Raw genomic sequence first — 15,105 nt, forward strand, 5'->3', positions numbered from 1 at the left:
TCATGAAGGCCTTTAAAAACTACAATGGGGCGGCGGCTCAGGCGCCGGCGGCTTTCATGGCCCGGGGGGCGGCTCAAGTTCGGGTCCTCAGAGTGGTCAAGGGGGCTTTAATCAACAGTCTGGCCAGGGTCATCAACAGCAGCAGGGGGGTTATCAGTCCAATCCAAAGCAGCTTAGCGGTGGACAGTATCATGTGTTTACCACTAGCTTGTGCAAGCGAGATCAGAAGCTTCACAAGAGGGCTGTGAATGCGGTTGAGCCAGCGGTCCCGTGCTACTTGCGGTGGTCTGAGCAGCCTATAGTATGGAGTAGGGAGGATCACCCTCCCCGGGTAGATAACCCGGACCACTTGGCCTTAGTGGTGGCTCCTCAAGTGAGAGGATATAAGTTCACAAAGGTGCTCATGGATGGAGGCAGCAGCATCAACATCCTCTATTATGAGACTTTTCGCCGTATGGGGTTGGTTGATAAGAACCTCAGCCAGTCAAACACCATCTTCCATGGTGTAGTACTTGGTAAGTCGGCTTATCCAGTTGGCAAGATCGAATTGGAAGTGGCCTTTGGTGATGAGAACAACTACAGGGTGGAGAAATTGACCTTTGAGGTGATCAAGATAAGAAGTCCATACCATGCTATATTTGGACGGCCGGCTTACGCCAAGTTCATGGCACGGCCATGTTATGTGTACTTACAGCTCAAGATGCCGGGTCACAACGGGACCATTACGGTTCACGGCAGCCGGAAAGTGGCTCTGGAATGTGAGGAAGGTGATTCGGCTTATGCAGAATCTGTTTGTGCTACAGAGGAGCTGAAGTTTTATAAGGACAATGTTGACCCAACAGATATGACCTCTCTGAAAAAGCCGACGACGGAGAATGAGCCGGCGATGAAATTTAAGTCGGCTGATGAAACTAAGCTTGTTGATTTTGTTCCAGGAGATTCATCTCAGCAGTTTAGCATCAGTGCCAATCTGGATCCAAAATAGGAAAGCGCGCTCATCGAGTTCATCTGTGAGAATAGGGACATCTTCGCATGGAAACCCTCTGACATGCCAGGTGTACCTAGAGAACTCGCTGAGCATACTCTCAATGTTGATCCGAAATTTAAGCCGGTCAGACAGTTCCTTCGGCGGTTTAATGAAGAGAGGCGAAAAGCTATTGGTGAAGAAGTGGCCCGGCTCTTGGCGGCCGGGTTTATCGTTGAAGTTTTTGACCCAGAGTGGTTGGCTAATCCGGTGCTTGTGCTCAAGAAGATTGGCACCTGGCGGATGTGTGTGGACTACACGGATTTGAATAAGGCGTGTCCGGCTGATCCTTTTGCCCTCCCCCGTATTGATCAAATCATTGATGCTACGGCAGGTTGTGCACGTTTAAGTTTCTTGGATGCTTATTCCGGTTATCATCAGATTAAGATGGCGGTTAAGGACCAGGAGAAGACGGCGTTCATCACTCCCTTTGGAGCCTTCTGCTATGTGTCTATGCCCTTTGGACTCAAGTGTGCACAGGCGACTTACCAGCGTTGTGTACAGAACTGTCTTCATAAACAGATCGGGCGCAATGTTCACGCTTACGTGGACGATATTGTGGTTAAGTCCATCAAAGAGGAAACTCTGATAGATGATTTGAGGGAAACCTTTGATAATCTCCGGGTCTATAAGATGATGCTTAACCCGGCCAAGTGTGTTTTTGGTGTTCCTGCAGGCAAACTCTTGGGCTTCTTGGTTTCTGACAGAGGCATTGAGGCTAACCCGGAGAAGATCAAGGCTATCACCTCCCTGGCTAAGCCGGCGTGTATCAATGACGTTCGGCGTTTGGCGGGTCGTATTGCTGCTTTAAGCCGGTTCATAAGCCGTTTGGGTGAGAAGGCCATGCCCTTATATCAGTTGATGAAGAAAACGGATAACTTCGTCTGGAATGATGCAGCCAATACCGCTTTTGAGGATTTGAAGAAGCAGCTGGCAGAGGCCCCAGTCCTTGCTGCTCCGGTTGATAAAGAGCCCTTACTGCTGTATGTGGCGGCAAACGCACGAGCCGTCAGTGTGGCTATTGTGGTGGAGCGCAAGGAGGAGGGTAAGGAGCATCCGGTTCAGCGGCCGGTTTATTATGTCAGCGAAGTGCTCATTGAGTCCAAGCAGCGGTACCCGCATTGGCAGAAGCTTGTATATGATGTGTTCATGGCGAGCCGGAAACTTAAGCATTACTTTCAGGGTCATCCCATCACTGTGGTCAGCTCTGCCCCCCTTGGTGATATCATCCAAAACAGAGAGGCCACAGGGAGAATTGCTAAGTGGGCTATAGAACTTGGTCCTCATGGTCTCAAATATGTGCCACGCACTGCGGTTAAATCTCAGGCCTTGGTGGATTTCATCAATGATTGGACAGAGTCACAAGTGCCTGAACAAAAGCCGGATAACACATATTGGACCATTCACTTCGATGGGTCCAGGCAGTTGGAGGGCTCGGGGGCTGGCGTTGTATTGGCGTCCCCTAAAGGTGACAAGTTCCATTATGTGCTACAGTTGATGTTTCCTTGCACTAACAACGCGGCTGAGTACGAGGCCTTGCTCCACGGTCTTCGGATGGCTAAGGAGATGAGCTTGAGCCGGGTAAGGTGTTTTGGTGACTCAGACTTGGTGGCTCAACAAGTATCAGGCAAGTGGGATTCTAAAGATCCTCTCATGGCGGCTTATCGCCGCGAGGTTGATGCAATTGCTGGGCACTTTCAGGGCTACCAAGTGGAGCACATTGATCGCAGGAAGAACGAGGCGGCTGACGCTCTAAGCCGGCTGGGCTCTCAGCGAAAGCCGGTACCACCAAACACTTTTCTGGACGTCCTGTATAACCCTTCGGTTAAGTTGCTTACAGAGGAAGACTTGGCTATCCCTGACCCGGAGGCACGACTGGTGGCGGCTCTTCATGTCATACCAGACTGGACAATGCCATATCTGGCTTATATAACCCGGGGAGAGTTGCCTGAGGATGAAACTTTGGCCAGGCAAATAACCCGGCGAGCTAAGTCCATGATCGTTATCGATGGCGAGTTACATCATCGCAGTGTTACAGAAGCGTTTCAGCGTTGTGTCTCCCCTGAGGAAGGTCAAGAGATCTTGCGTGAGATCCATGAAGGGGATTGTGGCCATCACGCCGGCTCAAAGTCTCTTGTGGCCAAGGCTTTTCGTCATGGTTTTTATTGGTTAACGGCTCATGCTGATGCAGAGGACTTGGTCAGTAAATGTGATGGTTGCCAGAGGTTCTCACGACGGGCTCATGTGCCGGCTCAGGAGCTGAGGATGATCCCGATCACTTGGCCCTTTGCGGTCTGGGGGCTTGATATGGTTGGGCCTTTTAAAAGGTCCAAGGATAAGAAGACCCACCTCTTGGTGGCAGTTGATAAGTTCACAAAGTGGGTAGAAGCTGAGCCAGTTAGCAAGTGCGATGCAGCCACGGCGGTTCAGTTTATGAAAAAGGTGATTTTCTGCTTCGGCTTTCCGCACAGCATCATAACTGACAATGGCACCAATCTCTCCAAAGGCGCTATGGAAGAGTTTTGTCAACGAGAGCATATCCGACTTGATGTTTCCTCAGTGGCTCATCCTCAATCCAATGGTCAAGCTGAGAGAGCTAACCAGGAGATTCTAAAGGGCATCAAGCCCCGGCTTTTGGTCCCTTTGCAACGGACGCCGGGTTGTTGGGTGGAGGAGTTGCCCTCCGTCTTATGGAGCATCAACACTACTCCTAACAGGTCTACAGGCTTCACGCCTTTCTTCATGGTCTATGGAGCAGAAGCAGTCCTCCCCAGTGATATCCGTCACGACTCACCTCGCGTGGCGGCTTATGTTGAGACGGATAATGAACAGGCGCGCCAGGATGCTCTTGACTTGTTGGACGAACAGCGTGATGTGGCAGCGGCTCGTTCGGCGATTTACCAACAAGACCTGCGTCGTTATCATAGCCGCCGGGTCAAATCCCGGGTCTTCCAGGAAGGCGACCTTGTGCTCCGGCTCATCCAGGATCAAACAGATGCACACAAGTTATCCCCGCCTTGGGAAGGGCCCTTTGTGGTCAGCAAGAACTTGCACAACGGGTCCTATTACCTCATTGACGTTCGGGAGCACAAAGATTCACGTAAGTCGGAGGAGGAGACCCGTCGGCCGTGGAACATAGCTCAGCTTCGGCCTTACTACACTTGAGCCACCGGCTCTCGTGGTGTACATATTTCTCTCAGACATGTATATATTATGATGAAGCAATAAAGCAGGACCTCTGTCCTATTTTCTCCTCTAAATATACACGTGTTGTTTTTATTACAAGATTACATGATGGCTTAAAGGAGGAGCCGGCTTATGATCGTATTCGAATCGTGCCGTAAGCAGTAAAGTCACTTGGGGGCTTCCTGTTCAAACATGGGTCGTATTCGAACCAAAGAGAACATAGCTGTCGATACCCATTTGATTGGCAAAGTGCCGAGCTCATTGGGAGGTTATCTTTGGTCATATTTGAATCATAGTTTAACCCCTCTAAGAACCGACGTGGATCGTATTCGAATCAGCGTCGTTAAACAATTCTTGAAATCACTTGGTGGCTTCCTGTTCAAACATGGGTCATATTCGAACCAAAGAGAACATAGCTGTCGATACCCTCTTGATTGGCATCGCCACACCCACTGGGGGCTATATGATCGTATCCGAATCATGGCTTAACCCCTTTGGGCCGGGTTTCTGGTCGTATTCGAACCGGAAGCCCCTAAAGTTCCTCTGCTTTATCACAAGCTTACTCTGATTATGTCAAGGTGTGTACGGCCGGGTCTCACTTTACCGGCTTAATTTTGAACGCCATGGGTGTCATTACGACAGGTAAGTCGGAGTTAAGATACCAACCTTGTTACACGGGTTATCTAAACCGGAAGTATGCTCACAGACTGCTAAGTGCATTATTACGGCTGTGTGAAGGATATAATTGAGGACCAGTCTTTTTTGATTCATATTCCGGGTTATCTATCCAAAACACCTGATTCTCAGGGCGGTAAGCCGCCTCGAGACTTGTGATATACCTTTCTATGCAGGATACTTAAAGGCACCTCTTTAAGGTTGAGAAAAACGAAGGGATGATTATGACCCGGAGAAACATCAAAGAGACAATTTCAAAGGACTTTCGCATTCAATACGTGCATGATGGCACGGCAGAGATGAACTGTTGCACCTACTCTATTACAAAAACTCATCAAATCTAACAAGGGTGGAGCATTGTTTGGTAAACCGACAGCCGAGTTACGATGCCCGCTGAGTGGAAGTTTACGGCTCGTTCCTGTCCTCTCCTCCGGCTGATCCCAAGACTTGGAAGGTTGATGACTTCCAGTCGATGCCGCTGAGAGCCTCGAACTGGGCTTCCTCGTCAATTAACCGGGCCGGGTCGATCTCTGGGGCGAAGGTGTGCTGACGAGCCGGCGGGATCAGGTTGAGGGCTTCATAGCGAGGGGTTGGAATCCTCTGATTCTCCGCGTCATAACCCAGCTGGTACTTGGTCAGATCTGTGTCATTCCCGATGAGGGTGGCCACCGGGCGTACAGCCTTCACGCACGCCGCGAAGTCCTTCTGATCAAAAGCTGAGCCGTCTTCCTTCAGGCTTGGGTAACCCAGGGCGATGTCTGCCGGGTCTAGCTCCGGCAGGAATGCCTTGGCCCGGCTCAGCGCGGCGATTGCTCCGGCTCTCGCGGAGGCCCGTCGCAGCTCTTGGATCCGCTGAGGCAGAACGGCGAGCCGGCGCAGGACTTCGGCCAGATGAGTCGGCACCTCGTTGGATAGGGCCACCACAGCTAAGGCACGTTGTGACCCGGTGTAGAGCTGTTCCACCAGGGTATACACGGCCTTGAGCTTGGTGACCACGCTCTGGTTGAGGTTGGCACTTCTGGGGCCTGTTTAACAGAATCAGATAAGCCGGCGGCAAGGATGAATACTGAGACATAAACATTCTGACATTGATGAAAGTCGGTGAGGCGACTTACCGAAGATGGCGGCCACCATTTGGGAAACCTGGCGCTTTAGGCTGGTGAGCTCGGCGGTCTTCTCAGAGAGAGTCTTCTCCACCTGTTCTGCCCGGGTCACCAGTGCGGCCTTCTCTTCAGCCCAGGCCTTCCGCTCAGCATCAAATTCTGTCTTCAGCTTCTCTTGAGCGGCGATGCTGAAGACAAACTTGGCGTTTGCCTTCCGGGTTTCCATCTCCTGCGTCTTCAGCCGGCTCTTGAGATCCGCAAGGTCCGACTTTAGCTTCTTGCCAACAGCCTGAATAAATTACCGGGTTATTAACAGTCATTATATAAGTCCCAAGCGCTTTCCAAGCAAAGACACTTGGCACTTGGGGGCTAATGCATATTGAACGTATCTATCTACGTACTGCCGGCTCAATTGAGTAAGCCGGAACCTAAGTCTACAACATATTCAAATCATAAGTCATCGACTTGGGGGCTAGCATGGCAAAGGTAACTATGCAGTAAGTAAGAAGATAGCAGAAGGATACCTCAGATTTTTGTTGGATCTGGTTTACCATGGCGACCTCCGCGTCCCGGCTCTTGTGCACCTGGCTGATGTAGCCAGAGACGAGCTCTCCAATGCTCAAGTTGGTGTAGTCGGAGAGGTCCAGGTTCACCCGGTGGGGCTGCAGCAACTCCTCCTTCGCGGAGCATTTGGCCAGCACGGTCGGTCTCCCTGGCTCAACGAACTCCGTCCGGGTGATTACCACGTCCGGGTCGTCTGCTGGCGGAGCTGAGCCGGAGGCCTCAGGGTTAACCGAAGCTTCGGTCGTTGCCTTGGTAGTTGGGGCAGTGGCTTCAGGTGCCGTGTCCATCGGAGTGGTGGCTTCGGGGGCGGAGGCAGCTGGCGGCTCTTGAGCCGTCACCTCCGGTTCAGGTAAGTCCAGCACTCCGGCTGACCTGGTCTTCTTCGCTCTTTTGGTGAGCTTTGCCTGGGCGCTGAAAGAACAGAAACATTCAGCACAAAAAGAGTAAGTACAGTCAAGTATAATGTGAGATGGTTGTCATTACCCGGGCGCGGTCTTGAAAGTCGGAAGACTCGATTGCATAGAGTCGCCCGAAGAAGGGAAGGTCTCCTGGTAATTGGAGTCAGAAGAATTGAGTGGCTGACGGATAACACCCGCCAACGGGTGAAAAGGGTACAAGTGAGAAAAAACCTCAGTTCGACTCCTTGTTGCGTCGGGTAACCCGGCGGAGAGGTCGGTGTCCTTGTTGGTCCGGGTGTGACGCCGACTTTCGTGAACCTGTCGCTTCAAAAGAAATTGAGGGTCTTGATGAGCTAAAGGATTTGAAAAGCTTACTTTCCGGGTTACCCTTCGGACTTTCAGCTGTGGCAAGGGCTCCGAGTCGGAGGAAAGTGACGTTACCTCTTCAACCACCGGGTTACTGGCGCCGGTGTCATCCTGTCAATGAACAAGTGTTGATAAGGAAAACAGCAACAAATAACAAGTACAACAAGAATTTAAAGGCTTGGGGGTTACCTCTGACTCGGAGCTGTCGCTTAATTGCATCAGCTCCGAAGCAGTAGGCCTGCTTCCTTTTTTGCGAGGGGCGGCTTTCTTGGCGGCTTTCTTCGCCTTCCTGGCCTTCTTGGCCGCCTCATGGTCATACTTGACCCGCCAGAACTTGTCATCAGCCTGAAAAATACAATGAGGAATTCTTAAAACAGGTTCAGATGAAGGTTATATGCAGATGAAGATGAAAAGTTAAAGTCAGTGGCTTACCGCTGGGGCTGGATTGGTCTTGCAGAAGGGGGCTAACTCGGTCCTTCCGCAGTCTGCCAGGCTCTCGTTTAAAAGAGCGTTAGTCTCCTCTTCTGCAACATCTTCTGGAAGATCATTGCGGCTGTGCCTCTGAGGGTCATCCTTTCGCCCGGTGTACTCACACATTAAGCCGGGGCGGCGGCTCAATGGGATCACCCGCCATGAGATCCAGACCCGGACCAGGTCGATTCCGTTCAGACCGTTGCCCAGGAGGGCCTTGATTTTATTGATGGTAGGAAGCAAAGGCTGGCGCTCCGCTGGAGTCAGCTTATCCGACAGTGGGTGAGTCGGCTCTAGACGTGTTGGGCGAAAGCCGGGCAGCGGGCTTTCGTCAGCCGGGGACGTATCTCGGCAGTAGAACCAAGTCATGTTCCAGTCCTTGGGGTGGCTCGGCGGCTCTGCATAAGGGAACAAACAATCCCTACGCCGCTGGATGGAAATGCCACCTAACTCCAGACTCGGCCCATTGGCACACTCATTCTGGCGGTTTAAGTAAAACAGCTCTCTGAAAAGCAGCAGACTTGGCTCTTCTCCAAGGTAAACCTCGCAGAAGACTTGAAAATTGCAGATGTTGGATACGGAGTTGGGTCCTATATCTTGAGGCCGCAAGTCGAAGAAGTTGAGCACATCTCTAAAAAACTTTGAGCCGGGCGGTGCGAAGCCCCGGCTCATATGATCTGCGAAGATCACTACCTCCCCGTCCCTTGGCTGTGGTCTCTCTTCTGACGAGTCAGGGGCACGGTAGGACATGATTTCCTTCTTAGGTAAATATCCGGACTTCACAAAATTGGCTAGGGTCTCGTTGGTGACATTGGACCTCATCCAGTTGCAAGTGATGGGAGCCTTGGGAGGCATGGTGAAAGTTGGTGGTCTATGACAAAAAAGGAAAAATGTCCGGGTTAATTATAAGCCGGAGATCTACAGTTCCAACTAAGGTGGCGGCTTATGAAGGGGACTAATGATATATACTCAGATGCAGTGGGTTACTTAAGCCGCAGGGGCATTCAGAGTAAGTTGATTATCTACGGCCTTATCACAGTTAAACCGGAGGATTCTACAGCGCGTGGTTTCTTTAAACCGGAATTATAAGCCGCCAAGATTCAATGGTTGCAGTTTTTACTAAGTGTGGTAAAACAGGTTTCACATATTGCGGTAACTTTTTTGGATCAAAATGGTCGGGTGAAATGAAAATTTTCTAGACCTAGAAACAGACGAACGGATGTTCTTGAGCTCGAACGAAGCATCTATACAGTGGAAAGAGATCTACTGGCATTTGAAATGAGGCCTAAATAACTGCCGCCCTAGTTCTATACAAGGCTAAGGATCAAACAAGGGCAGTGACTACGAAGAACTACCGAAGCTTGTGGCAATGGCGATGAACACGAAGAACACGGCGAACCCTACTGCAGATCTACTCTACAGGGTGGTGAGAACTTACCGGAGCTGAAGAGGTGCAGGAGTCGCCGCCGTTTGTCTGGTCCGAGTCAGGGTGATGCAGCGGCCAAGGTTGACGAAGACCGGAGGCGAGATGGCGGCGGCGGAGTGCGAGCTCGGTGAGAAGGCAGCGGCGCGAGGAGGAAGAAGGGAGCGTGAGAAGAGCCCGTCGGGCCGGCCTATTTATAAGGCAAGGTCATAAGTGGGCGCGAGATTCAAGGAGACCACGGCGTGGTTATCTCCCCCCACGACGCCTCGATTTTCGGAATGACAGTAAAAGCAAAGATCCGTTGTGAATCTGGCGGAGTAAAAAACGGACTTAATGGAGGATGACGTAACGGCGGATTATCCGGAGTCCAGAGGATGACGTCACTCCGGGTTATGGCTTTCACATGAATGGTAAGCCGGAGATTTTTTCTGTCAGAAGCGTTAAAGATTGACATGAGCCGGCTCAAATCAATCTGGGGCCTAATGTTGAGGATATAGACCTTAGAGTCACCCGCCAGGAGGGGCCGGGTTACTCGTATGGTCGTTGCCAGAAGCCCGGAGACAAGCTTGAAGACGATGGGCCAGAGATGGGCTAAGACCCGGATACGGCTTAAGGCCCATAGTTATAATCGTTATTATGGTAGAACTTGTAGTGTAAGGCAAGTATGATTGAGAGTCCGAGCCGGATACTCTTATGAGCCGGCCGGGACTCTAAGGGCTGTTGGGCGTCCGCCTCCCTATATAAAGGGACGACCCGGCAGCGGTTTAGGGAGAACGAGAACAATCTCGTCGAGAGCCGGGCATAGCAGTTTTAGCTCCCTGGTGATCGTAACCCTAATCAATACCACCCCAACTGGACGTAGGCTTTTACCTTCACCGTAAGGGGCCGAACCAGTATAAACCCTCGTGTTCCTTGTCCCACATAACCCCTTCAAGCTTCCTAGTTGCGATGGCTCCACGACTAAGTCCTAGCTCGAGGACATCTGCCGTGACAATTCCACGACACATGGCATAATTTTAAATCACACAAACAAGTTGATGACATAAAATTTCATACCCACAAGTGCAAATTCTTGCCCACAACATCATCCAATCAAGTTCAAAATCCAAACCAAGTTCATGACACAAAAGTTCACACCAACGAAAGGCACATCAACAATCAAGCCTCGTCCTCGTCTTCATCCTCATCTTAATCCGATTCATCCGACTCCTCCGAAGACGATTCTTCCTCCTCCTCTTCATTGTCGCGCGCCGCATCATCATGTGAAGCTCGGAAGGTGTTGGCAAGATTTTCAACGACATCTTCATGTGAAGGTGTGTGAGGCACACCGGAAGACATTCCGCCCATGGCGCCCGGAGGTGCACCCATGCCTCCCATGAGAGACGCAAAACTCATGCCTCCCATGCCGGCCATGCCGCCCGGAGGTGCTCCGAAGCCACCCATGCCTCCCATGGTCTCCATGGTAGCTCCAAAGCCACCCATGGCACCCATGCCGCCCATGGTAGCTCCAAAGCCACCGATGCCTCCCATGCCGCCTAGGCCACCACCACCCATGCCGCCAAGGTCACCACCACCCATGGCCCGAATCATGGCTCTTTTTTGGATCAAGACTTCTTCACGGGCAAGATTGACATACTTCTTTTGCGCCTCATTGAGGATAGATGTGTCCAAGAAGAACAAGTGCTTCTGCCATTCCAACAATCTAGATCGCTCCTCCATGCCCACCTTCCTCTCCTCCAATGCCACCTTCCTCTCCTCGGCCGCCACCCTCCTCTCCTCGGCCGCAATCCTTCTCTCCTCGGCCGCGGCATCTTGGTTCCTTGCCATCTTCCTCACCTCGTTGGCTTCTTTTCTTGCCTTCACAATAGCTTCCATAGCATTTTTTAGCTCATCATATCCTTTCCTCTTCTTTTCTTTTGCGTCTTTCTTGGTCCCATCCGGTCGTTTTGGCTTCGAGTATGAAACCGAGTTTGGTGTGGGGCTTCTCTTGCCGTCATTACTTGATGCCTCCTCCTCATCATCATCATCCAAATCAATTGTTCGCTTGCGTTTGTTGCTCAAATCCAAATCATCACGCTTCTTCCATTTCTCATCATCCTTCAATTCTTCATAGCAATGAGGCAAGGTAAATGGTCTTCCTTTCTTGATCTTCCCCTTCTTGGTCTTCTTCTCCTCTCCTTTGAACAAGTTTCGTGCAATATTCAACTACATAAAAACAAAATTCCTCTCCTTTGAACAAGTTTCGTGCAATATTCAACTACATAAAAACAAAACAAGTTAGCACTACAAACACCAACATCAAGCATGATGAACATGGATGAAATGGCACTTGGGTTCAACTTGGCACTTACCCTATCTTCATCATTAGTGCCACTTGGGTTCAACTTGTCAACCGCCTTTTGTGCGGCCGCCCACTTTTGACAATCCTTGTTGATTGTCGACCACCGGGAGCGAAGAGATCGAGCGGAGCGGTCAATCCCACTCTTGTTGTGTAGATCAAAGTGTTCCTTCATCCGGTTCCAATAAGCATCTCTACTTCGATCACCTCCAACGGATGGATCCCTCGACACTTGCAACCAAGTATTGCATAGCAAAATGTCTTCATCATTGGTGTAGTTGCCTCCTCTTCCTTTCGGTGCGTCGACAATGCCCTCACCATCCTCGTCCACCTCGAACTCATGGTTATCGAAATGCATGTCATTGGTTTGAGACCAATGTGAATTGTTGGAGCCAACACCCATAGTTGACATATATGCCTCATCGTTGACACTAGAAAGTATATAGAACAAAGCAAATAAAGCTATCTATATGTATGCATTCAAAAAATAACAACAACAAAAAAGTTGGCGAAATTTTATACCTTTGGGGCCTTTCCTCGATCACCTTGTGCGCGTTGGCCGCCGGCTCAACAAGTGAGCTCGCCGGCGCTTCGGTAGCCGCCGCGCCCGTCGCACGCCCTGCAAGCTTCTTCCTCGACGGTTTCGAGGAGTCGGAGCCGTCCGCCGCCTTGTTCTTCTTCGCCGATGCCTTGCCCTTCTTCGATCGCGCCGCATTTGGGAGCTTCGAGAGGGGGGCATGTGGCTTCACGGCGGGCGCCGGCACGACGCCACCCGCCGCCGAGGTCATCCGTGGCGGCATGAAGAGGCCGCGCACGATGCCGGTGCTCGGAGGAGCTCCGGCGTAGGCGAAGCCAAAACTCCCCGCGCTAGGGTTTGCGGCGGCGGAGGGGTCACAGCTGTAGGAAGGGGTGAGGGGGTGCCGGCGCGGGGGTCCATCGGGTCAATTTGCCGGCGGCGGCGCGGGCGGGGCAAAGGTGGCACGGCGGAGAGAGTGCGGCGCGCGGAAGCGGGCACACCAGATACACAGCGCGCGACGGCGATTCGGACCGCGCGCCCAACTCTATATGCCGCGTGCGCGCTTATTGCGCGTCCTCTGGAGCCCCTCTATCGATTGCGCGTGCGCTAAAAAGGGCAAATTTGCGGCGCGACGCTTATTTAGCGCGGCTGTTGAAGACGCTCTTATCTTGCTTACACACTGACACCACGCACACATGTAAAGTCTCCGCATAGAGTTCAAGTGCACAATGCTCATGAAGTGTATTATAGGCTTATATATGTTTCAAAATTGTAAAAGCACAACCATTGGTTCGGGTGGAGCTATCCCACTTGAAGTAAACGCGCCCGGACAACTGATCAATCCTCTGGAAGAATCAAAGCGACCGCACATCGTGCAAGAGGATGTAAAGGCATGGCACTGAGAACGAGACGATCAGGAACTGACAAGATCCCATCTACGTGACGATAGCGTGCGTCCATTTGATTTTTTGGGTCAACGAATCGCACGGCGTTTAAACATCTCACGCCTTGGGTGCGTTGGTTGCCAAAGCCGCCGCAAATTACCTGTCCTTTTGGTCGTAGTGACCTCTCCGTTGGGTGGTGGCAATACCCCAACCCGGCTCTACGTCACAGATAGATCACAAGATTCGACAAACAGTAGAACTTCAATATTGGTCTGTCGATGTCCATCTGCCTTGCCCTACATGGCAGCTGCAAAATCAGCATTACGGTAGGCCGAATCTACGTTAATGGAGATTCATTTACATGACAGCCGGTGTCCTTGTAATCAAGTATGCAGTCGAGTGATACTCACAAAATCGAGGCAGAAAATTGGGAGATGTGCTTCTCAAAAAAAAGGGGGAGATGTGGTCACATGGACAGAGGCTCTTGTAACTTGTTTGGCTGAACATGAACGGACAGACGGAGAAATATGGTGCCCACGTAAACTTCCTCCCGTATGGTACTTTTGGCGCGCAAATTTGTGTGACTTCATGAGACGTGGGTTCTCGTTACTTATCATATTTATTCCACGAATTCCTCGCAGTTTAAGTTGTTCATCTAACTAGCTAGCAAGTCTAATCTAGCACGCCTAAGGAAATTAAGGAGATGATCACATGGTGTCGACACCTCTAAAGGTAGGATGAAAAACTGGATCAGCTTATGCAGCCGCTATGACACGAAATAAATTGACTTGTGGGAAAGAGACTCCCTTATGGCGCTGTATTAAAAACAAAAATTGTACCCCTAAAAACAAATGGAAGGCTTCAGTTCGCCCTCGAAAGAATAAGACAGCAACGGCTCGCCGATGAGTAAATTACACGAAAATACCATAGTTATTTTTTGATAAAATCACATTTGTTGTTATTTTTTCTTAAAAACCCTACCGGTCCTTAAGCAGCCCTCAAAGGTAGCAATAATTGTTGACAGGTAATTGGGTGATAGCAATTTTGACCGATGAGATCTGGTTGTCAACTATGCACTATGCATTTGTACTATGCTCCCAATCGTATCTGCCCCCCCCCCCCTGCATAGTTCCCCCACGAGCGACTCGGGCGGCGGCACGCGCCTCCCTCCCCTCCCTCCTTCCCGCCCTCCCAGACCCTCGTCGCCGGACGAGGCCCCTGGGGCAAAACCCCTCGCGGTGGTGGGCGGCGGGGCCCCTTTTCTCTGCTGCTCGGGGATGGCCGATGCGGGGCAGCCTATCCAGGCGGCGGCAGGCGGGCGGGCGCTGGGCTCGGTGGCTCACGACGGCAGTGCCCTTGCGGCGGGCGAGCGATGACGCGGTGGCCCTGGGATTGGCGGTGGTGGCCATCTCCTCCGTCGGAGGTGGTCGGTCTGAGGCTAGGTGGTCGGATCTCGACCTCCGTCATCTAGTCTCGGTTGTGAGTCGAGGAGACATAGTTGCCGGTGAGCCGATGGCGGCGTTCTACGCCGTTACCTTGATGATGGCATCGTCGTGTAACTACTGTCGGCCCACTCGTGCTGCTCCGTAGGAAACCCTAGGATCTGGCCTTCCAGATTGGATGATGGCGGCACTGCAGTGTCGTTTCTCCCTTGGGAGCATCGTTTGTGGAGCAGCGCTGGAAGACAGAGGCAGGAGGTGGAGCGGCTTCGTCTTGCCTGGAGCTTCGGTGGAGATGTCAAGTCATGCTTGGCCGATAGGTGCTACGCTGTGTGAAAGTGCAACTAATCCCCGGGTGGTTTTGGTAATTCATAACAACATATATCTCATTGAACTAATATTCATTCAAGATAAATATTTCAGGATGTTCAATGATTGGCATGGCATGAAATAGAGATGTGGACCCCTCAAAATGCTAAGGATAAGTATTGGCAAAAGCTCAAGACTCTACATTTTTGTTTAAGTGATTGTAACACCCCCAGTGTCATGCTACAGTAATCCCCTGTTAATGGTGCCATGTCATCATGTTACTGTTGCTAATCCTCACTGGATCCAAATCACTGTTCATATTCAAATTCAAATTTGTCAAACAGGAAAACTACAATGTTCAAAGTGTGGCAAATAATCCCAGGATATTTGTCATGTTGAAACAACATT

The sequence above is a fragment of the Triticum aestivum genome, chromosome 3D, assembly GCF_018294505.1.
Source record: "Triticum aestivum cultivar Chinese Spring chromosome 3D, IWGSC CS RefSeq v2.1, whole genome shotgun sequence".
NCBI lineage: Eukaryota > Viridiplantae > Streptophyta > Magnoliopsida > Poales > Poaceae > Triticum > Triticum aestivum.